Source organism: Heterocephalus glaber, unplaced genomic scaffold, assembly GCF_053883595.1.
Source record: "Heterocephalus glaber isolate CG9 unplaced genomic scaffold, H.glaber_assembly_v1.0 deba00001773, whole genome shotgun sequence".
NCBI classification, from domain to species: Eukaryota; Metazoa; Chordata; class Mammalia; order Rodentia; family Bathyergidae; genus Heterocephalus; species Heterocephalus glaber.
In genome coordinates this window covers 577622-594229 of record NW_028258463.1, presented here as the reverse complement: position 1 = coordinate 594229, position 16608 = coordinate 577622, and the positions used below count along the sequence as shown (strand labels likewise).

Sequence of the window (16608 nt, the reverse complement as noted above, 5' to 3'; positions counted from 1 at the left end):
AGCTCAAGGCATGTAGATGTGGAGGTGGTGCAGCTGGGAGCCCCAAGTTCGGGCCTGCACTTGACTGTTTGGTTTTTCTAGTACGGATAAATACTGTCTCAGCTCTTGACTGTGTGCAGTGGGCTTCAGGGTTCACTTGTGCCCCAGAGCATGAGCTTCCTGGACACTATGGGCATCTGGAGGGCAGGGGAGAACGGAGGGAAGAGAGGGAAGACGTCTTCAGCAGCGAAGTGCCTGGTCCCATACTGTCTGGGAACTTCAGAGGCTGGCTGCCTGGGGGACTTGTCCTGCAGATCAGGCGAGCTGCTGCGGGCTCCTGCCGGTGAGCAGACTCTGCTTTAAGCAGGGCTGAGTGTTGAAGTGAGAGGCTCTACAAAGATAAATCCGGAGGGAATTATCGTCTCACAAAAGAAGTGTTTAAAAACATACTCCTGCAGGGTCAAAGTGGGCGAGGGTTCCCAGTAGCGTGGCAGGTGTGTCTCCGGCAAGCCCAGGCCTGTCCTCCCAGGGTTGCACATGGGAGGTGCAGGGAGTGGGACTGGCTTGCCCTTCCTAATGGCCATTCTAGGCGGAAGCCCTGCAGATCCTGTCAGGGAGGTGTGGATATCCGAGTCACACAGGACGCCCCAGCATAGTAGGTGGTGGAAGTGAGGTGCCTTCTGTGCCCTCACTGAGGGTGACAGAGGAAGGGGCTGCTCTCTCTCAGAGGTTGGGAACTGCCTTTTAGTCCAGCCGTGTCTGGGTTTGGATTCTGGCTCTGCCATCTCCTAGCCGCATGACCTTGAACAAGTCCCTTAATCCTTCCGAGTCTTACTTCGCTCGTCTGTAAAATGGGAGTGATGGTGATAACGTCTGCTGTCTTGGTTGCTGGGACGTTGGACCGAGGCGGTACATGTGAGCTCTGAGTGTGGGTCTTGGCATACCCAGAACACCGAGTGGCCAAGGTGGGTTGTCATTGTTGGTTTTCCAGTCACACAGTACTGCCTTCTGCCCCATACCAAGCTCTGCTTTCAGGGGCTGCTGTCCCGCTCACAGGGGACTCTTCTTACTGAGTTTCCCACCAAGCCACTTTTCTCTAAATGTCCTTTGAAGCTAACCAGCAATCGCCTTTCCTTCCTAGAAGCTCGGGGCCGCCTGCCCGGGGATGTGCTCATGTGTTTCATCTTTAACGCATAATATATATGTGTGTGTGAGTACGTGTGTAGGTTCCCCCCACCCCCACGGATGTATATATAACTCATTCCCCAAAGAGAGATTTACTTCAAGGAACAAATGCTTCTGGTTAGCTTCTGTGTGGATCTGATCCAGTCCCAAGTCGTTGCCATGAGTAGAATTCATTGACGGCAAAAGGAAATGAAAACAAACGTTCCCTGACATGGGGCATTTCCGTTGGGGGGGCCCTGGGAATTCTCCTCCTCTATTAAAATATCTACCAAATTGGACAGAGGAACTTGGCAGCCGAGGCCTGAGCTCTCTAATTGTTTCTGTGGGGACGGTACGGGGAGAAGCTGTGCTCTGGCCTCTCTTCCGGAACCTTCCTCTCGCCATCGGCGTAGGGGAGGAAAGGGCCATTTGAAAATGAAGATGACTGGGTGCCCCTGGAATCTGGCTACTGACCCCGCGTCTGGGCAAGTGGCCAGGGATGGTGCGGGGACAGCGCCTCCTCCTTGGGCCTCTGGAAAGCTCCTTCTCATGAGTGGCGGTGTGGGGATGGTTGGGCCCTGGAGCCCGCATTCCTGAGATGGTCTGAGGCCTTCTGTTTAACCCGGCAGACGAGTAGGAATGTGGTTTTGATCACATCCAGCTGATGGGAGCTGACCCAGACTTCATATGATTTGGCTGTTTTTTGATTTTGTTTTTTCCTCCCCCTTCCTTGTCCTTGTGGGGAAGATGTTTCTTTTATGAATGAATTTGCTTCAGAGTACAGAGGTCAGAATGGAGGCAGCTGAAGAGATGCAGGGGCTCTCAGACAGGATGGGGGTGTTTGCTGTTCTGTAGCATCCGGGGCCCTTTCTCGGGCTGCCAGTTGAGTTTCCTGAGGTCTCTAGATCGGTGCAAGTAATCACCACAGCTGGGTCATCGGCACTCCACACGGCCATCACCCACCTCCACAGGGTCTCTGTGATGATCCCCACTCTGCTTATCTGGAAGCCAGATTTCAGTAAAGTCAATATGGGGCCCAAAGTGAGGAAGCGTACAGTTCGGGCAGGTTGAACTGTCAGATGGTCTTTCTCCACCTCAACCCCACTGTCACTGTGGGCCACATGCTTCCCCCATGTGGCCATTGTCCTGTGTGCTGCAGGACTCGAACCATCCCTGGCCTCCACCCACTAGATGCCAGTAGCAACCCCACCCCCAGTCTAAGCAGCCAAAGATTCCCCTGAGAAGCACCATTGCCCCTGGTTGAGGACCACTGCTTGATACTCATGGTTTTTTTCTACCCATTGCTTGCCTAGACTCTGTTGCTCACATGGGATCAGGACTCTGTATTTTTGGATGCTCAGGTGATCATGGACATCTGAGGTGCTACTCATACTCAACCAATGTGTGGTAACTGCTTAAGCATCTGCTGTGTGTAGCCAGGGTGAGGTGCTGGGGCGATGCTTGAAGCCTCAGGTGGGAGCTTGCTGCCGTGCTCAGGAGCTGAAGGAATTACCAGCAAGGCTGGGAGGGGCTCCCTGTCCGGTGAACAGGAAGCGGTTTCGTTGGGACACAGAGGTTCCCCTTTGGGTTTTGGCTGTGTGGGCGATGTTGAGGGTGTCCCAAAGACGCATGCATGTACACAGGGTAAAGTGTGCATACAAGAATAAAACTCGGGACATCTGCAGGGCTTCCGGTCATTTCTCATCCAGCTTCCAGTCATTTTTCATCCAGACCTGGTAGGTGATATAATATATCCCAAAAGTCTGTCCTTTTGCCTTATCAGAGAGTCTGCATACATTTCTCCCTTCTGAAAACTCAAAATTGTTTTTTATTTTAACTGTTTTTGGAAATTTGCATTTAAAATAAACATATGAAGAAAAGCTCTTGGGCCTTTGCCCTTGTAGTTTCAATTAATTAGTGTTAAAAATAGCACTAGCAGATGCTAGTGCTGCCCATAATCCCACATCTCAGGGTATGTCAGACCCCTGGAGAGACCAGGATGCCTTGGGACTCATTTCTGAGGACCCCCAGAGAGGAGCTAGTGAGAAATAGTGTCGGGGGCGGGGGGCGGGTCGTGCACAGGCGCGTAGGCTTTTGTACACACACATACATGCAAACACACAAGAAAAGGACATCAGGTGGTTCGGTTTTCTCCTTTAAAAACTCAAGAAGGCTTTTCAAACTCCTCCTGTCTGGTCTGCCACTCTCCCTTCCTCCCCCAGAAATCCTTGGTTAGGTCTTAAGACTCAACAACAACAAAGAACAAAGACACAGACAATCTCCCCCTCCTGACAGTGTCAGCTGTGAACTGAAGATCTGAATAGCCTTTAAAATTGTTTTATTGTTGTCAGCGCTGCAGAATGGTGTGTAATCTTTGTGTTCTGGAGAATCTTTAATTGGCACAAAAGGGCAGTTTAGCCGGCATCTTGTAGGAGGTTTGTCATGCAAACGGTTAGTGCCTGCCACTCACAACATATAGGGCTATCCAAGCTGATTTGCATCAGCAGCTCCCTCTGGTTAATAGCCTTGTATGTTTCCTGGGGGTCCCTGAGCAGAAGTCAAGGGAAGATGAGGCTCCCCTCCCCTCCTCTGGATTCATATTGCCTTGCAGCCACTTGGAACCTCCTGTCATCGTCCTCCAAGAGGGACATGCAGGATAGCGTCCTCCCACAAATGAAAGCCTTCACCAATTCAGCTATTTTGTAGCAATTAAGAGAAGGGGATTGGGCCAGGGATTTAGCTCAGTGGTTTTGTCGCCTGCTGCGCAAGCGCAAGGACCAGAGTTCAATCCCCAGTACCAAAAAAAAAAAGAGAGAGAGAGAAGGGGATTGAGAGATCTGATCACAAACAAGATGCTATCTATATCAGACAATATTAGCGGGTAATGCTAGCCACTGAAATAACTATACCCCAAAATTCCAGTGTCTTAACACAAGAGAAGTTTTATTGCTTGCTTCCTTAACAATTCTGTTTGGCAGTTCCTGGTTGGGTTTTCAGGCATGTGGTGATTCACCTCTTAGGACTTTGTCATCCCTTACAGCCTCAGGTGCTGGGTACTAAACTAAATTCTGTAGATCTTTTATCTTGTTTAATTCTCAAACTGCTCCTAGAAGAAGACAGTCTTCTCATTTACCTGGTGGGAAAACTGGGGCTCAGGCCCAGCCATGTGTTCGGGATTGCATGGAAACATCATAGGTGCCCTCAAGCCACGTAAGGAAGGGCCTGGTCCCCCTGCCCCAACCACATGCTACAAGCCACTTTGATAGACCTGTCTTCTCTCACTCTCTTCCTTGTTTAAAACAGAAAAACAAATGTTTTCTTTTCCATGGCCTCATCCCACAAGGCCAGCTGTCTCTGCTTTAGGAAGTCGGGTTTGGGGCTTTGCTCTATTGGGCCACAGGAATTCCACCAAACTGAGACAGGCCTTAACTGTAGAAAGGCAGGAGAGAGCCAGGAGAAGAATCCTAGACCATCCCCTTGTTTGGTGGAGAGGTGCGCCTCACTTGGCCATGTATGTATGTGTGTATATGTATGTGTGTGTGTGTGTGTGTGTGTGTGTGTGTGTGTGTGTGTGTGTGTGTGTTTGGGGTGGGGAGCAGGGAGCTGTTTACCACACTCTGGAGAGCTAAGCGCAGCATGTGGGCCCCACAGAAGGAGCCTCTTGACAAGCTGGTCTTTCTCCTGACACCACTGCCTGTTAATGGATTCAGAGTCTGGCAGTTCCATCGAAAGCTGACTGCCAATGAGCCTGGCTGCTCCCGCACTTGACACTGCTGATCAGAAATGGGTTTCCTTTTGACGCCCTGCACTGCTCCCGACATGGCCTTCATCAAACAACAGACGCGTAGTTAACCGAAACCCATCCCTAGGCATCTCCTACACTTCTCCTTCACCCACCCCCTCCCATAAACAAAGTGACATTGATGTCTGCAGGGAGAATAGGATCGAGACCCCGCACTCCAGCCCTGTGAGGACTGTACACATTGCTTCAAAACCTCCTGAGTGATCTGCACGGGACTTTTGCTTGTGTGCCCATGCAGAACCCACCAAGGGTGTACTCTTAGCCAGGGAGTCCTGAGAGGAGGCTCTGGGCTCTGTGGTCTCTGATGGGGTGGGGGTGGGGACAGGCAAAAAGATCAGCCTCAGAAGACCCAAGTGCTCTTGAAGAAAGCTTTCTTCTCTTAGGTCTTGGGGATCTGGCGTGCCTGTCCCTCCTGAGCAATCCTTGGCAGAAATTGGGACTGTGTTGCTGGGGATCTTCCCCAAGAATTAAAAGAATCATACCACAGTGATATATGTGCACCCATGTTCATAGCAGCACAGTTTGTGATAGCTAAAACTTGGAAACAGCCCAAATGCCCATCACCTGGAGACTGGATAAAGAAAATGTGGTTTTTTAATAAGATGGAGTACTACTCAGCCATAAAGAATGAGAAATTAGAGACATTTATAGCTAAGTGGATGCACATTGAGGCGATACTCTTAAGTGAAATAAATAGGACACACATATGTAAACACTGAATAGTTTCTCTGGTGTGAGAAACTGAAAGTGTAAATAAGGACTAAATGTATAATAGGTAATGTGAAATCGGAAGAAAAGGGGCAAAGGGGAAGGAAGTAGGAGGGCTAGGGGAAAGGATAGAAGGGAATGGGATTAATATGAGAAAATGGAAAAATAGGAACAAAATCTTTGTAAATAGGACTGGAGGGGTTGAAGGGAGGGCTGGGCAAGGGTGAAAAATAAGAACCAAGAGAGACTATGTAAAGGTGCAAATTTCCAGTGATGAATGTCATTATATTGTATACCTAAAATGTACCAATGATTAGAATGAATAATCAATAGTGCAAAATAGGAAGAAAAGGTCCAAAGAGGTAGGGGTAGTGGGAGGGGCAGGGGAAAGGAAAGAAGGGAAAGGAAAAATGATGAGAAATGGAAAAAATGGAAATAAAGTCTTTGTAAATAGGGAAGGGTGGAGGGGGTGAAGGGAGGGCTAGGAATGGGGAAAAAATAAGAACCAAGATGCATTATGTAAAGGTACAATTCCCAATGAGAAATGTAATTGCATTGTATACCTACAATGTACCAATAAAAGAATTTTTTTTAAAAAAGAAAGAAATTGGGAGTGTGTGATGATCATAAGCAGAAAGCAAAATAATAATAATAATAATAAGTGGAAAGCATTTGAAGGCTTGAAGCAAGAGGTTGTCACATTCTAGTCCAGTCCACCTGACCAGCCTCTCCTGCAGCAGCCTAGAGCACAAAGCAGGTCACAGCTTTTCTCCCTTCTCCCCTTGCAAGGATACTGGCTGCAGCTTGGGGCAGATTTAGGGATCCAGGCCCTAGAGTCTCCATCCAGCCTGGCCCAATGAGGACTAGCCCACCCAACAAGATTTGAAGGGCACCTCCTTGCTTGCTCTGCAGAGGTGCGCCACACTGGCATACTGAGGATGGACTATCAGCGGAGGTCAAAAGCCAGCAGATGGTCTGTCCAAGTGGCCCCCCCAGTGAAGAGGAGGAGCCATTTGTCAGAATCAGCACGTTGGAATGGGTGGCACCTAATGGGCCCCAGATTCTAGAATCCTTGGTGCCCTGTTGGCTTCTATGTACATTCTTCAAGATCTCTTCCCAGTGCAGAAGCACCACAGGTTCAGTATCTGGTGGAAGAAGCCTTTGTTACTTAATTCTTATGTTTTGTTTCAAATTACAGGACCTGAAGCCTTTGGGATGCAATGCCGAATAGTTTAGTTTCTTTTCTTAAGAAAGAAAAGGCCACAGGCCTCTCAAGCATGCATTATAGTACCAGCTGCCCCCAAGACCAAGGGAGATAGAGAGATTGCCACTGACGTCTCTGTTATATTCAAGGCCAGCGCTTAGGTCATTGGGTTACTGAATTCTCATACTGAACCAGAGATGTGATGGAGGCCACCGTGAAGTCCCAGTCTGCCCTGGGAGAAGCACACAGTGGTTCTCAGATTTGGAAGGAATCCAAGGGTCCTATGCTAGATTTTAAAGTGAAGCAGTCTGATTTTTTGCCTTGGACAAGAGACTAAACTGTTTGTTGTTTATATCCTCATCACATTGCTAAAATATATATATTTTTTCTCTTTAGAAAGCTAGCAAGCATGCAGCTGTTTAATCCTTTGAGAGAATGGCTACTTGGTCTCTTTGCTGCTGCATATGTTCATTCATTCATTCATTCATTCATTTGAATCATCACTGAGTGACAGCCATGTGCCATTGTCCTTCTAGGCCTGGCCCAGCAAGGAGAAGACAGTGTGTGTTTCAGGGGAAAGGATGTAGGGAAGAGTTCTCAAGGGAAGAGGTAGAAGATAGAGCCATAAGGAGTGACCCGGGAGGCTCAGGCTGCTGAAGGTTGGGGTAACTAATGTCAATAGGGATAAATAAAGGGCCTGCAGAGATTAGTCCTGCGGTCTCAAACTATTTAGGAGGAATGGGGCTTTGAATGTTGGGGTAGCAGGAGAGACAGCTCCTCTTCACACCTGCATTGGCGATCTGGAGCTAGGAAAAGGATAGTTTTACCCAATGTTCAAGTTCCCTCTAGTCCCCTAAACCCTGGCCTTTGTTAACCCTTTTCTGGACTCAGGGGTCCTGATTGCTTTGCCTTTTCCTGAGCAGGTTTGGTTTTTTTCACTTCTGTGTTGGAAAAAACATCCCATTGACTCCATTTTCATGTTTAAGGTTGAGCAGTTCAACATTTCTTCCAAAGAAGAGCAGGAAACAATATCCAAAATATCAGGGTCATGCATTTGTGTTTTCAAGTGTATTGAAGCCGAAGTGAAAACGGAGGTGCGTGTGAACCAGTAGGAGCCACAGAACTTGGGAGTTGCATATGTTCATTGTGGTGGGGAGTTACATGGCCAGCAAGGTCCCTGTGGCCAGTATCCCAGCTGCCATTACCGAATCGTGTAGGTAGGCACCACCTCAACCTTTTTTTGTGTACGAGATCTGTTTGATCCTCCGTGATAGGTCTGATGAAGGGGAATCTATATATTTTTTCCATATGGGGAAACTGAGGTTTATGGAGCTCAAGTAATATATCCATGGTCTTGTCAGTATTCAGGCCCAGGGCAGTACAATTAAAATGCCTATAACCCTTCTATTTCCCTCAACCAGTTCACTAGGTCACAGTCACCAGGACAAACAGCTATTTCAAATCTCAGTCTGGCAAAATTAAGATATAGAGAGTTCATGTTAGTGTCTATCGACGTAACTGTTAAAAACAAGCAAAATAAAACCAAAAAATGTACATCTTCCCGAGGACCCACATTGACATTAGCTGAGATCAAGGCTGAAAGTTTTGAAGTTGGAGAAGAGATTTCTTGTTGCCTTCGTCAGGGCAGCTGCCTCGTCCTGAGCCCTTGAGTAGTCTGTTCAGAATCTGGAGATGGATCATGTGAGCGGGATGTAACAGGCCTACCTCTGCTCGTGCTTGGCTGGGTTTCAGACCTCGGCTGCAGAGACAGTGTACTATAAATAGATGAGAGGAAGAGCCTTTGCACAAAATTCCTATGTTCCTAGAGCTGTCACCTTTTGGGCCAAGCTGTCCTAGTCTTGGGGCCATGAAGTTTCTGCAAGTAACTTGTATGAGTTTGTTTTCATGCTGACCACACCCCCGTCACAGAAGAAGCACGGTTCTTTAATACGAGGTAACCATCAACAACATGGTGACTTTAGCCTCACCCCTAAATGTGACAATTTTGTGAGTGAATGTTAAGAAGGAAGAAGTGTGTCGGTAGCACCAGTAACCATAGAGTGGAACTCTTAGGATTTCAGTGACTTGTCCTCAAGGATGGTCAAGTGTCTGCACACTGGAGAAAGAAACACATTTCCTTGGGGTCTTTGCTAACTGTGCACACACATGAGGCTACCCCCCAAGGCTACTGACCATCATGGGTGCAAAGAAACTGGGTTTCCAGCGAACAGGTGTTAAAATCTGCATTTCTCTGTAGTCAGGAGTTGCATCATCTCGGGTTGATTTTTCTGGAGGAGATTGCAGAGTAGCGGCCCACAGGTAATGCATTTCCAAAGGATATATCCGTTGTGCTGAAAAGCACAGAGCCAGAATAATCTGTAACCTATTCCACCCAAATAAATAAGTCAGCAAATAAGTCTGCTTTCATTGTATTTTCTTCTTCATAAATATCCTTTAAATTGAACCTGAGTGACAGGGTATGTGTTTGCCACTAAAATGTTATCACTGATGATATTGAAAGAGCCTTTAAAATACCACAATTGTCATTGAAACTGTACTTTGCTTTTACCCCCTCTCTTTTGCTAGTAACTAGGTCTCTTTGGGAATTTTTAAAGTGACAATTGGTAGATTGTAGCCGATGATATTTCTTTCACATAATACTTCTGAATGCCACTCAACTCTGACTTGATTAGCTCCAAATATCCCAAGGAAGAGAAATGTTACATCCCAGAATGTAAAGCTTATTGAAGGTTATTTGCTCCTTAATTTTTACCCCTTTACAGAATGGGCAAAGAAATTGAGGCAGCAGTGTTAGGATTTGGCCTCAAAGGATACATACTCCTGTCAGAATCAATCTATACCTCTCGGCTTGAGTACAGGGTTTGTGTATGCTTATTAGATTCGCAAATGTTATTCAGCTTGATTGTAGCTTTTATACAAAGAAGTTAAGACATGGGCAGGAAAGATAATAGAACTATAAATTGCAAGACAGGTTCTTATGAAATCAGTAAATTATTCATTTAACAGTTTGCTCCATGTTGATTTCATGTTGCTATGGCACCTCAGGATCCACAGGCCCAACCGGGGGGCAGACAAAAATGAGCACAAATCCTGGTGGAAGGCAGGTGATGCGTTACATACAACCTTCGGCCACCTGAAAAATTGCCTCTTTATCTGGCACATTCCGAGGAGATCTACAGAAAGAACTGAAAGAGATATCTCACAGTGGCTAACATCTCTTGGAAGAGACCCAACCATCTCAGGGTTGGAGTCAGAATCTGTTTAAGAATGCATTGTCTTGGAGTGGTGTGCCTGTCTCCTAAGATGTTGGAAACACCGTGGGCTCACGGTTGCTTTGGCGTCCATGCTACAGTAAATGCCTGACTTCATTTGTTATTTTGAAGGGCAAAGAAAACTGCCTGCCAACAGTCATGCTCTTTCCTAAGCACTTCGCAGCCTTACTTCTGTAGTCCTCCTCCGCCCAGTTACAGCTTGATTGCTTACTGCTTGTTAAATTATTGTACTTAAGAAATTCACATGGTAGGGCCAAAGCCATGTCACTCATGTCTAATGGAATTGAAGGGAGACTGAGTGTGACCAGAGTCCAGAGACTTGGTGCTGGAGTTAGCTATGGCCTGGTCACTATTAGACCTTGGAATCGTTCCTGCAGCTCTGAATCTCAGCATCCTCATTTTAAGCACAGGAGTATGAGCTGCATGACTTGGGTGGTCTTTTCCTTCTCTGGCATTCTGAGACACTGTGCCTATAACTTGCATTGATTCCTGCTTGTGGACAGCAGTGACATTATGAGGACCTGCAGGCCATCTGAATGTGCCTGCGTTGAGAAAGTCAGGGCCAGACCACATAGATGCATTGGACTCTGCGGAGATTTTGTGTGAGTGAGACTTCAGAATTGAGCAGTTCCTTCTGACAGTTTGATAGATGGAGTGGTTTTGCATGGCATCCATGGGGGAACTGACAGAAAAGGAAGCATTTTCTAAGAAAGTCTGGCTCTGTGAGTTTGTCAGGGTATTTTTCTCCCCGATCAAATCTTCAAACTTTGCTTTGAAAGGGCAACAACAATAACCTAATGCAATATACTTGCATATTTGATCATGTTGACCACAGCCCCTCTTAATTTCTCGTAGCAAACTGGTAATGATAACCGTTAGCATTTGCATTGTGAAGTCCGTGGTGTTACCCCCACGGGACAGAAACCAAGCCTAGCAAAAAGACAGAAGCCAAGCCAGTTATTGTGTAGAGAAGCATTGTGAATGGGCTACAAAGTAGTTACCTAGGTAGCTCAAAGAGTAGAAGAAAACTCTGAGGCGTGTGCTTTCTAGCATTAGGGTGCATATGGATCCTCTGCAGATCATATTCAAACACAGATTACTGGGCCCAACCCCAGAATTTCTGGGTGACCCCAAAACTCACATTTCTAACAAGTTTTCAGGGGCTATGGATGGTGCTGGTTTGGGGGCCACTGTAAGATGCCATGGATGTAGTAAATGCAGGAAGCAGCCACCATCCCTACCCTACCAAGGGCTGATGAGTTTGGAATGATTAACATGAGATATTTGGGATGACAGGATGTGGTTCAATAGCAGAGCACCTGCTTAGCATACATGAAGCCCTGAGTTCAAATCTTCAGCACTGCAAAACAAGGAAACAAAAACCTTAGCTGTTCGGAGGAAGTAGCGCTCTAAGCCTCTGGGCAGGGGGTCTTGGCCTCTGGTTCTGGTTTCTCTGAGGAGTGTATACTGTACCCCTTACCTCTGGTTCTGCAAGCATTGGGAGAAACTGTAAAGTGGACTAAGCTTCCAGTAGGGGAAAGCACCATGACTGCCAACATGAAAACACATTGCTAGGGTGATGCAGCCTCCCAGAAGCAGTAGGGAAGAGGCAAGACCTTTGTCCTCCCCTAGCCTTGAGGTGTCCCTCTAGCGCCTCCTATTGGCAGAGTCTAACAAGGAACAGATGGCAAAGCAGAAATGTAAGTGGTTTGCAGGGTCCTAGCAGTAGGCACCACAACAAGTATAACAGGGGGCTTTGGGAGCGGAGAGCTGGTTTTACAGGTGAGGAAACTGAGGCACTTTCCCAGAGTCTCATAGGTAGTAGGCAGCAGGACTGGAGTTTGCAGCCATGTGGTTGGCTCTTGAGTCCTTACCTGCTACCCCGTATCTGTCAGGAGACTGGTCTCTCTGGCTGTCGTTCCTCTCTCTCTGTTCTCGCCCTCCAAGGCTGGTTGCTTCTCCTCTGCCCCCTAAGGCAGGTGTTCTCAGGGCCTCATCCCCAGCACCTTCTCCCTCCACCTTTATGTAAACAGGTCTACGTCAAAGCTTCTCCCCTTGCTTGCTTTGTTGGGGGTGCTGAGCTTGGAAATCCAGTGGTCTTCGGGACATTTCCCCTTGAATGTTGGGTAGAGAGAAATATTCCTTCTCTCACTGATTTTGGTATTGCTAACCTCAAAAAAGCTCTCTCTACTGATTATTTCAGGTTTTAAGTATGTTTTTACCTACTAGTCCATTTTTACTTATACACTGGCTTACTGTCTCCTTTATATATTTTTCAGTTTACTGAGTAAACTGAAATTGGAGAAATGTCCCTCAAAAACAGCTTTGTTTATATCCCTTCTCTGCTTGAAAATGTTCCTACAGGAAGCTGAGCTCCCCTCCGAGACAGTAGGGTGTCTTTATCACTTGGCTGGTGGACCCTCTATGGCACATGCATGCCCGTGTCTTTTCTCTATTCCAGTCCCAACTTCTGTAGCCCATTGGGCTACTGATGGAGTTTTGCTCATGCCTCTTCCACCCAGATGTTCTCTGTCCCCTGGAAGGTGAGCCATTATCTGAACTGACTCTCATCTTCTCTGTTTCTGAGTCCTGGTGTGGGCTTCCCCATGGTGCATGCTCACTAAAGAGCTAAGCACTTCTGGCTCTGAGGTGTGTTCCCATAGTATTTTGTTTCCATTCCAGAACAGCCTCCTTCCCAGCTGGAACAAATAGGCCTGACTAGTCTAGTCTCAGGAAAAGTGTCCCCAGGCCACATTGTTGATCTCAGCATATGTTTCACAGCAAAGGGTGGGGATCAAGCTCTTGGTTGTCCCTCCTGAGCTAGTGCTGTGTCTTCTAAATTGAGAGTTTTAAATTCTTGGATTTCTGAAGGTCGTCTGGCTAAAATGTGAAGCTTTCTTGAGTCTGTGTTGATCTCTTCTTTAATTTCTCCCAATTGCCTCTGTATCTAGAAAAGGACTGAACCATTTGCACATGTAGAAACAAAGGATTCTTCAGGTGGAAGCCATGCATGGAAGGGAAGAACTCCCAATACCTGTCGTGGATGTTACTTAGAAAACTCGGAGCTGCTCGGGGGCAAGAGGGCTATGGTTCTGTCTAGGAGACTACACAGGCCCCTTCTTCCAGGCCTTCACAGAGCCTTCCCTATGTAATGATTAGCTCTCTGAATCTCCAGCTATACTGTATGCTGAGCCCCCAGCTGAAGGCAGTGGGTGTTTGGCCACAGGAATGTACTTTTATGGGACTAGTGTTCCTTGGAACCTGCTTTGCAACACGTTGCCATAATAACTACGTGCTCCAGAGGGGTCAGGGAGGACAGAGTCCAGTCTGAGGATTAGCCAGTGGCCTCCTCCTCCCATCATGGAAGGGAGGGCATCACTGGGTGAAGGAGGCCATCAGGGGAAATGACAGCCATGGCTGCACCTGTGCTCTGAGCCCCTTCTACCCTTGCAGGCTGAGACTGCTTGTACGCCACCCATGCACCTGACCACACCATTGTACCTGACCCACTTCCTTCCATCATAGCCCTGGGATGGAGAGGCCTTCCATGTCTCCAACCAGGCTCGTTCCCTCAGTCACCTCCCAAGGATGCAGTCAGAACAACACCTTCTGCTGCTTCTGGAATGAGTTTTAGCCTCTTTTGCAAATTGCTCTCTGGCTTTGAACGCCCATGCACGTGAGTGTAGCATTTCAGCTGCCTGGTTGGTGAGCGAGGGACGTTGCAGGGGTATTTTTTTTTTCTCCTAGCAAATACAGACAATACTCTTCTCTAATCAACAGGTTCGCAAGCATTCGAGAACAAAAATGCATTTATAAGGGGCTCTCCTAGGCTTTTGGAATTAGAGCAGAGATATTGCTTTCTTTTCACTTCAGTTAATCCAAATGAGCTGAGTCTCCTTTCTATAGGGAAGAGCAAAACAAAACAAAAACCTAACCCAGCAAAATCGAGGCTTTTGTACTCCCAAAATAGGACTCTGAGAATAGTTTAGGTCATTGGAATCATGACAGAAACAGTGTTTATATAACTTTTCTCTTGCAGAGAACTTGAAAGTGATTTCTTTATGTGCAAATAATATATGGGATTTATTTCACCCTCTTTTGCCAAACTCATCTTCTTCCACGGATGTGTGCTTGGAAAGCTTATTTGCTGGTGGGCAACCTTCTTGTTTTTGCTTTGAGTAAGTTGTCATTTAGGTACTGAATTCTCCATCATTAGTTCTGAGACGAGAAGATACAAATGGTGGCCAATCCAGAGTCTGGAAATGAGAATCAGTTTGAAAGACCACCTTTATCCCTGCCACCTAGATTGTTCGTTATCTTGTGATATTTCCGTGTCTTACCAGACTTACTGAGTGAGGACTTATTTTGTCCAAAACTCTGTAAGGGCTGCAAAGATCCATGTCACCCATGTCCTTGCCTGCAGGGAACACAGAGTGTAATGGACAAGACAGCGATCGACACCATAATACAAGGAGAGAAGGGGGAGCACACAAAGTGCTTTGGGATTGTAAAAGAGAGGAGGGTAAATCTTCCCAGATGGGGAGATGAGGCACTGGCACTTGAGCTAGACTTGAAGGCTGGGTTGCATTTCAGTGGGCAGAGGGCATGATGTGGTTCATCAGATGTGGGAAGCGCAGGCTACACGTCTTGGCTTTCTCATATGCCCAGCTTTAGCCTCCTTGAACCGGATGTCCCATGTACTTTCTTTCTTTTCCATTTCTTTAAATGAGCCATGTTCCCTCCTTGGAGCTCTCTTTCTACACTGCCCACCTTCACCTCTGTGCCAGCAGACGTCTACTGTCCTGCCAGTTTGCTCTTTCTTTACCCACTGCTTCCTCCATTCCCGAAGCACTCTGTGCCCCCTCCGTACACACTGCCTAGTGCCTCATGTTAATTCTTTGCCTGTCCATCATGCCACTAGCCTATGAGCTGCTCCCTCTGCTTAGCTCTGTGCCAGGCCCATGGTAGACTCCAGTAACTGTGCATGGAGGGATTAGATGGAGAGAACCAGAGGAAGGAGCCCAGAGCAGCAGCCAGTGCTGCCTTCATTTGTGTACTCCCACCTACAACATGCTGGTCTGAGTTTCCCTCATTTCTCCTGAATGTGCTACTAAGGTTACTGCAGAGAACCAGAGGGAAACTCATTTAGATAGAGCCACACCATTTCCCTTTTCCTTGTCCCAGGAGAAAATGATATTTCCATACATCCTAAACATCTGTCTCAATTGAATAATGAAAGATAATCAGCAAAGGGTTGAAATTTCCTCTCCTTGGAAAGATCTTCTTTCCTACTATCGTATCATATCTTATTTACTATCATTGGGGCTCAGGAATGTGGTGGGGGGGATTTGCTGGTTCTTTGCCCTGGCTTTTGGGGTCCAGCACTGTGTATATTAAACTTTTCAAGAGCCAGACATGTGTCTTAAAAACGTGTTCCAATCCTGCAAAATGACAGTGCATTAGGGCTGGCTGTGTGCAAACATGGCAAGAGAAAATTCGATGTGCTGGCACAGAGCTTCGAGCGCCCTTCTCTAAGAGCCTCTCTGTGGGGAAGCAGGCACTGCCAGGAGCCAGCCAGGGCCCAAGACTTCGCTCTCAGCTCTGTCCTCATTTATGTGTCATCAGAGCCATTAAGGGTCATTAAAACCTTGGGTTCTGGTGCCAGCTCTGCTGCCAACTGGCTGAGGGGCCTCGGGCAAGCCACACGGCTTCTGGGGTCCAGGTTGCCCTCATCTGTCAAGGAGGGCTTTGGACATGAGCTCTGAGGGTCTCTCCAGTTTCCCAATCCACGAATCCGTGAAAGACCGCAGGGCGAGAGGTTGACGTGGGGTCTGGTGGAACTTCTCCAGGGAGACTGTGCACTGGGAGAACGGAGCAGCAGCAAGGGTCAGGCGGGAGGGGATGTGGGCTGGGGCTGCAGGGGCCCAGGGGCGGATGCTGTCAGGTGCTTTGGAGGAGAGGAGGCAGGGTAAAGAAGGGCAGATCCATCTGGCAGGAAAAAGTGGACCCTGAACTTGAAGCAAATACACCAGGCTTCTGAGAATGAGCTTTGGAATTCCAAATGGGCCACAGCGGCTCCTGGCACAGCCATCCCCTTGGTGGACAGAGCCCCTGAAGCCAGCTGGTATCGCCCAGTAGCTTTCCCAGAATTGCTCTGGTTTGTGCACCCGTAGGGCTCAGCTCACATTGCCTTCTCTCCTTCCCCTGAACTTCCTTTCCCTGAACCTCCCCTGACACACACAGCTGCTCCTCACTCACCATCAGCAACATCAGAGGAGCCTGCTGTGTACAGGGTGCCGTGCTGGCCACCAGCAACAGCTGCTGTGTGATCCTCAGTCCACTTAGCACCAACCTAATAATGTTCACCATGGATGCTGGAGGAAATGCAGGCTGTGAAGCAATGGAGGGGACCTGGAAGGCGCTGACCTCTGCCCTGTGGCAGCTCCATTCTGCTGATG

General features: G+C 47.6%; 1 protein-coding gene and 1 long non-coding RNA gene across 23 annotated transcripts in view; both read left to right on the top strand.

The window, feature by feature from the left end:
• Window positions 1-16608, top strand: part of Msi2 (musashi RNA binding protein 2) — a 373908-nt gene that overhangs the window by 191413 nt on the left and 165887 nt on the right. The gene's annotated exons all lie outside the window — the stretch shown is intronic.
• LOC110344772 (uncharacterized) overlaps window positions 1-16608 on the top strand; it is a 68098-nt gene that overhangs the window by 49345 nt on the left and 2145 nt on the right. Inside the window, exon 1 of the long non-coding RNA XR_002387559.2 lies at window positions 1-16608. This exon is cut by the window's left edge and continues 49345 nt beyond it. This is a non-coding gene — a long non-coding RNA (uncharacterized LOC110344772).